The sequence below is a fragment of the Rattus norvegicus genome, chromosome 15, assembly GCF_036323735.1.
Source record: "Rattus norvegicus strain BN/NHsdMcwi chromosome 15, GRCr8, whole genome shotgun sequence".
Lineage (NCBI taxonomy): Eukaryota > Metazoa > Chordata > Mammalia > Rodentia > Muridae > Rattus > Rattus norvegicus.
The window spans coordinates 78,073,380-78,081,095 of NC_086033.1; the positions used below are offsets into that span (position 1 = coordinate 78,073,380).

Genomic DNA, 7,716 nt, shown 5'->3' on the forward strand with positions numbered 1-7,716 from the left:
TAATTAATATGTTTGAAATTAGTCTCCACTTACTAAACAAGAAATCGCATAGAAAATTTAATAATCTCAGTCTATATGTGACCACCTCTAAAATAAGAATTATATATATATATATGTGTGTGTGTGTGTGTGTGTGTGTGTGTGCAAAATGATAAAAAACATAAAATAAAAATAAGGTAAATGAAGAGTAAACAAGATAATAAATCTTTATAATAAATAAAATAAAGAAATTACACATTAATACTTCCCACAAATTTGTTATAACACCAAAAGATTAAATATAAATATATTTACATTTTTCCTTTTCTCATTATAGTAGAATTAAATGTTTTATCCTAAATGAGAATTTCAGAAACTCATTTTGAAACAAATATATTTTTATGTTTATGAATTCTTTTGTGACCATTGATATCATTGCATCAAAGGAAAATGGGAAAGGGAATAACTTTTGAAATGTGAATAAAAAATTCAATAAAAGAAAATTTTAAAAAATTAAAAAATTCTAAGTTTTGCATGTCTAGGACTATTTTATTCTTCTAAAAAGGCACATAAAATCACTCAATAAAAAGTACTTTTTATATATAGTTAAAATCATAGTAGGAAGTATGTCTATTTTAAAATATTTTCTGAAGAAGAAATATAAAATTATTACATATTAATAATCTTATTAGATTATTAGATAATCTCATTAGATAATTAGACAAAAATAATTAGAAAAAATAATTTGCATTTTGTCAGAGAAATATTTACATTTTCTGGAATATAAGTAATAAAAAAGGAAATATAAATTAAACATTCGGGGCTGGGGATTTAGCGCAGTGGTAGAGTGCTTACCTAGGAAGCGCAAGGCCCTGGGTTTGGTCCCCAGCTCCGAAAAAAAGAACCAAAAAAAAATTAAACATTCATTGATAATTTTATACATTTTACTGAAGATTAATTAAATATTGCATAGTAATGAATTAAATATTTTTTTAAACTTCCCTGCCCCTGGAACCATTGCTGTAACATGTTCACGAGGGTGTAGAGAGTACCTGGAAGAGAATGGGGGACAAGAGATGCGAAGGAGGACGCCAAGGCAAAAGTCTGATCAAGGAGACAATTTTATTTTTTTCCAAGGCTGAATTTATACCATAGCAGGGGTAACAGAGGGAGTGGGTAAGTGGGAAACATTTACACAGGCCAAAGACACAGCTCTCTTGTCTTCAGGCAATTGACTGACATTAACAGGATGTCAGAAAGGTCACAGGTTTGTCATATCTATTAGTCAGCAGGATGTTGGTTTTTCAGGAAGGTTACAGGTCATCACATTGGGCATCTTGACGTCAGATATATTTCTCAACAAGGTCAGAACTTTATCATATCATAATTCTTCTTGACCACCAGATTTGTATTAGTTTTCTGCAGCTGGCTGGGGATTTTCCATGAACCCTATACTCTATACTATTAAAATCAATAATGGGGGGTTTCAAGGGCATTGTTCCCAACAGTAACACATGTCTGTCCTTAAGAGGAAGAGGGGAGAAAGGCTATGTCTATATTCAAAGTTGTGACTGGTGAAGGTCTGAATGGGAAACAGCCTAACATTCCATTATCAATGCTAGCTTGAGACATACAACAGTCCAGCTCTTCACAAGGCCATATGGGCTCCCAGGGCAGAAAGTGAGCAAGGCTGAGAGGAGACAGACTGTCTAGAGCTATAAGGCCCAGCAGGAGTGAGACAGAGACTTGAGAAATCCCACCTAGGATATCACAAGTGAGCCCTAGACAGATAATCCCAGCCTGAGGTAATGAAGTAAGGCCTGGAAGGGGAGGAAGGCAAAGATACTAGTCTGGTGTCTTGAAATTTGGAGCAGGAACTAGCCTGAGATGACCACCAGACCAGGTCATACAGGCTTGGAGGGGCAGATGAGGCCTGAGATGACTACTTCCATATAGTCACAATCACAGACAGGGCATAGCACTGCTTAGACGACCACAGACACTCAGAGATCATGGGTGCTGCTAAGAGAAGCAAGGTAGTTTTGGAGAAATAGAAACAGAAGGATAAGGGCACAATGAATAGAGGGTAATGGTGCCATGTGGGACCACCATGGTTGGTCCTGGCCTATGCTCCCACCAGAGGCCATGTCTGGTTCTGTGGTCCCACAAGAGCAGGATTCTGCTACTACTACATCCCAGATATATGCTGATGTTGATATCTTTGGGCTGTGGAGGACTGCCCCCACTCCTCAGCTTGGCAATATAGGTGAGGGTTAGGGTTAAGGTTAAAGTTACGGGGAGGGGTAGGGACAAGGTAGGGGTAGGGGTAAGGGTAGGGTCTGGCCCTAGGGGCAGAAGAATTGACTTCACTCGTAGCCAGGTACTGTACTGGGAGAGCAGTCTACCACAATGAAGGAGTTGAGGTTGAATTGGCTCTGGGGGACACAAGCATGGGAAAGCTGGCCACCGTCCCCCATCTCCTGTGCAGTGACATGGATGAGAGCGAGATACTTTCTGCCTGACTCTTTGCTTACAACTCGCAGTAGGTATAGGCAGGAGACATGATCTTGGGGTCTTGAGAGCAGGCTAGGTGGCCATGCCCCTCATGAAATGCAGCAAGTGAGAGAATAGGCCCTGCACCTCCTCACCTGGACAGTATGGTAGAGGTAATCTTGATAGCAGGGATGAGGGTAAGCTGCCTGGGTCAGAGAGTACGAGTATGAGAATACTGGCTGCAACTTGTGGCATGGGCAAGGGGGAGAGATTCCCACCTCTATTGCACCTTGCTCCCTTCAGTAAAAAAGGAGAAATGTGTTGGGAGCGATGCCCTTGAAACTCTCCATTATTATTGTTATTATTATGGTTAGAATTAAGTGTGACTGGGTTCATGGAAAATCCCCAGTCAGCTGCAGAAGACTAATACAAATCTGGTGGTCAGGATGAATAATGATATGATAAAGTTCTGACATTGCTGAGAAATACATCTGACGTCAAGATGCCCAATGTGATGACCTGTAACCTTTCTGAAACACCAACATCCTGCTGACTAATAGATATGACAAACCTGTAACCTTTCTGACATCCTGTCAACATCAGACGATTCCCTGACCACACAAATATTGTGTCCTTGGCCTGTGTAAATGTTTCTTACTTCCCCCTCCCTCTGGTACCTCTGTTATGGTATAAATTCAGTCTTGGGGAAAAATAAAATTGTCACCTTGATCAGACTCTTGTCTTGGCGTCCTTCTTCGCGTCTCTTGTCCCCCATTCTCTTCCAGGTACCCTCAGCCCCCCATTGTTGACAGAAATGGTCCTAAGTTCATCAGAGTGGGACATCTGGTCCTTTCTTTCACATGCTACAACATTTAGGAGAATAGACCGCAAACCTCATCTGGACAGCAAAGTATTGCTGACCCAGGACATTGAGGTTGTGAGTCAGGTGGCACTTAGTACATGAGTATGAGAAAACTGGCCCTGCTACTTATCTAATGGGTGGTGACCCAGAGAGCTAGCCCTTCCTCTCTCTTGTCCTTTGCCATCAGGGCAATCAGGAGATCTAGCCTCAGGGTCATGAGAGGAGGAGAATTATTACGGTTTTTTTGTAGCCATGTTTCTGGATTAAAAATTTTCTACAACAGGAATTTAAATTGGCCCACAACAAAATTTACCCCCTGAATGAACTGCTAGAGTGAATGGAGGGGCTGTTTCTGCAGATGCAAACTCTCATATCTGTATGGCACAGGGCAAAAAGAGGACATATCATAGTGAGATGCCAGTATTGATAGAGTATCAGAAGCCAAATGCTAACCACGAAAAGAACATTTTCATTTCATTTCATTTCATTGATAAGAACATTTGCAAGCAAGAACTATGGACAAAAGTGTATACTTTAAGACACACTGTGAAACACTAAAGCTTCCACAATGAGATTTTTTGCTCTATTTTGTGGAGATTTCAGATTGGAGGATGGGTACAAGGGAAGGGTGAGATGAGGGAAATTGGGGTGCATGCTGCAAAATTTGCAAAGAATAAAAACTTTTAAAAATAATTAAATGTTGGTTGAACTTTTGTTAGTGCAATACATAGAGGATTTTCAACATTTTCAGTTTTTTGATAGACTTATTTACTTTTATTATTTTTAGAAAGATAGTTTAATATTTCAATAATTAAAACTACACACATGCATAATGGCATATATGTAGAAGTTTGGTTCCTTGTTAAATACTGAAATACAATCACACAACAGGAATGACACCTGTAACAGAACAAACTCTAATAATCATATTTTGCACATACTAAATTTTTGTTTACTGTATATGTTAATACGTGTTTTGTGGACAAAACTTTAAAGGGAGAATGAATGTGGTGTCTCTCAGATAGTAATTCAGTGGAAGCATTTCAACACATCCAAAGCTTCAGAATAAAAGAGAAAAAAAAACACTCCTGTCAATTTTGAACCACAAATTACTGAGTCCTTGCTGAAGACCTGCCTTTTCTGTATTCTGTCTCCATGGATGATGACTGTAAGACAGGCTTGACTCACATCATAGCACTGAAAAGGAGGAGTGACACAGAGGCATGACAATAGCTCAGTGCCACACACCCTTGCTTTCATAAACTACGTATCAAGAGAAAATTGTCTAGACAGTTTGTCTCCAGTTACCTGTGCCAATTTCAGTACACATATGACATAGTAGGATCTGTGTGCATCCGCTTGCATGAAGCCCGTGCTGTCTCCAACCTGGCTTTCAGCATTCTGCTGCGGCGTATCTTTTTATAGGCAACAGTTCCAGTAAACAGGCTCAGTCCACAGCAGGGCTGACCTTTCTTACTGCAAGCACAAGGAAATGATCTACCTGGGAGAAGGAGGTGGAGGCAAGGGCCTTAAGATAGGGACTGTTCAGGCAACTCATAATGTGCAACACATAAATGTTCAAAAGCAAAGCCAAAAACACCACAGTCTGGTCTCAGACACTCTTAGCAGTCAGCATGCTGAGTTAAATGCCTCTCAGTTGCCATAGATTCCAAGCCTGTTTTCTAGAAGCAAATGTCTTTCTCTTGCCTGCTTAGTTTAGATTAGTTTCCCTGGACCTTTTGGACTATCGAATCTGCACTAAAGGTAACAGTGGGACATCTGTTCCCATAGATGGCTAAAACTTAGTTTGGTAATACAAGAATTGCTCCATCTCCCTTCAACTTAGGTCATTTTCTTACCTTCTGTAGTATGCCCAGCCGTTCAACAGAGTAAGTTATACTTAGAATCACTACCATGAAGACCTACTTCCTCTTAGCGTCTTATATTCTTTTACTGAACAGCCCATGAAACAAATTGCTGCTATTTACCCTTATGGTTATTGCCACAGTTTATATCATCTATTATATGACTGGCTTTCTTTGAATTTAAATTTTTTCTATTAGGTCTTGAGAATTTTAAACAACACATTTTATCATATGTATTCCATCTCCCAGCCTGCTCCACTTGGAAACCATTTCCTTTTCAACAGGTTTTTATCTTGTTTTTGCAATATTTTAGGTCTAACTTGTACTCCCATATATTCTGGGGTATTTGACCATCCCTTGGGTTTTAGTCTCCCTATAAGGAGCAACACTCATAGAGAGAATATATACTCCATCTCCTAGCATCTATTAATTGCAGATAGGTTCTAAGCAAGAGGTAAGAGTTATAACTGCCTCCCTTCCTCTACACTACAGTTTTATTTTCCTTATTTGAGTTTCTTCCATATTGTATACGCTTTCAAAGTTGATGTAAGTTCACACATGTAAACTCTTTTGTGTGGCAAAAACACTGTTTTTTAGAGTCATTTACCTACTTTGGTTCTTTTTTTTCACATCTCAGTTCTACAAGGATCCATGAGTCTTTGAAGAGTGATAGTGTGATAAAGATGGTTTTTAATAGGTCTGTCAGTTTAACTGAGGGGATAGAGAACACAGTGGAATAAAAGGGTTAAGACAATCTATGAAGTAGAAAGAATTATGCTGTAGAAGAGGTGAAGTCAATAAAAAAGAAAGAATATAGAAAAAATAAACAGTAAAGACTGTTTTAAATGGCATAAGGAAATCTACTGGAGGGGAAGTATCCTAAAGAATATACATACATACATACATACATACATACATACATACATACATACATACGAATTAAAATGGAGTTATGTAAAAGAATTTTATTCCTACCTAATGGCTGCTCTGGCAAGGAATCATATGCAAAGACCTAGGTCCTTGTAATTCTTCAGACATACCACACAGCTTTAATCCCAATGACTGCAATCCAAACACAACCTTAGTGTACCTTTAAAGTAAAATTAGTTTATAGAAGGAAGAAGCTAGGTTTGAAAGTGGCATCTATTTGGGGAACAGACAAAGTGATGAATCAGAGAAAGTTTTGAAGGCACAAATCACAGATAGGCTACGTCCAACTCTCAGGAATACAGCACAGGAAAGAGAAGCTGTTTAAGAGCAGTGCAAACAGGTAGAATCAGTCAGTTAGGCAGTGCAGTGTAATAGAGGTGAGTTAGTTCGTGAGCTCCTGAAGTTCAGTGCATATCAGCCAAGGCAGTTGAAGACAGAAAATATGAAGGACCCAGAAGGTTGGAACAAAGTCAGAGTTCTTCTGAGGCCAAGCAGAGCAATAGTGTGAGAATCTGGGAGAATCCAGATTGCATCTGTCAGCTAGGAGAGGAGTTTAAGTCAGAACACCTGAGTTGCCTTAGCCAGTCAGAGTTCAGAAAGAACTAGAAAGGACAAGTTTATTCAACAGTAAGCCTACAACATGATGATTATTTCAGACTAATAAACATTATGTTTACAGCTTTACACTATATTTTATATGGGCATTAAAATCAGGATATTCAAGATATTATATATTTAATTATTATTTTTATTAGTGAATAATGGCAAAGAAGCTCTTTCAAATAATTTCGAGTTCGGAATAGGTAACATTTTTCTAATTAGAATTCTATTCACAATCCTTCATTTCCAGTTGTCTTGTCCCAGAAATATCTTAAAAAAACAAAACAACAAACAAAAAAACCTTTTGTTTCTTTTTCCTAAATCATAATTATTATTGTTTATTGTTCTCACAATCCAATTATATCTTTTCCTAAAATATATACATTGCTTATCCACTGACCCATTGTCTTGCTACTCTTGACTAGTGTAGCCTATAAGTCACTTGGACTTCATTTCCCTCTCAGGTCAGAACTGCACACAAATGCATCACCATATTACAATCTCCACCAAACTGGATATGTTTTACAAAATATTCTCTGATTTTCTTTGGGGTTTTGTTTACTTATTTGCTTTGTGTTTGTTTTGTTTTGTTTTGCTTTTTGAGATAGGGTTTCACTGTGTATCCATAGCCTAGAACACACTCTGTAGACCAGGCTGGCCTTGAGCTTGCCTGGTTCTAGGATTAAAGTTATGCACCACCACCCCTCAGCTTAATTTCTTTGTTTTTTCACCTACAGCAGAATGACCATAGGGTCACTTCTATGTCATAATATTTGCTTTTTGTTTCAGCACAGTGAATACAAATATTAGGCATTATTTACGTCATCTTCTTATATTTCATTTGTCACATTTGTCATTTTGGTTTGCTATCTCTAGAAGCCTCTCATTTTCTTATAAGAGACAGAAAGGAAATTGATCCGGAAGGGAGGGAATGTGAGAAGGAACTTAGAGGATGAGAGTGAGGAGAAACTTCAAGCAGGGTATATA

The 7,716-nt window shown here is 38.3% G+C and overlaps 1 pseudogene; it reads left to right on the forward strand.

The window, feature by feature from the left end:
• Positions 1-1,496: 1,496 nt before the first annotated feature.
• Positions 1,497-1,585, forward strand: LOC120097265 (small nucleolar RNA SNORA17; annotated as a pseudogene).
• The last annotated feature ends 6,131 nt before the right edge of the window (positions 1,586-7,716 follow it).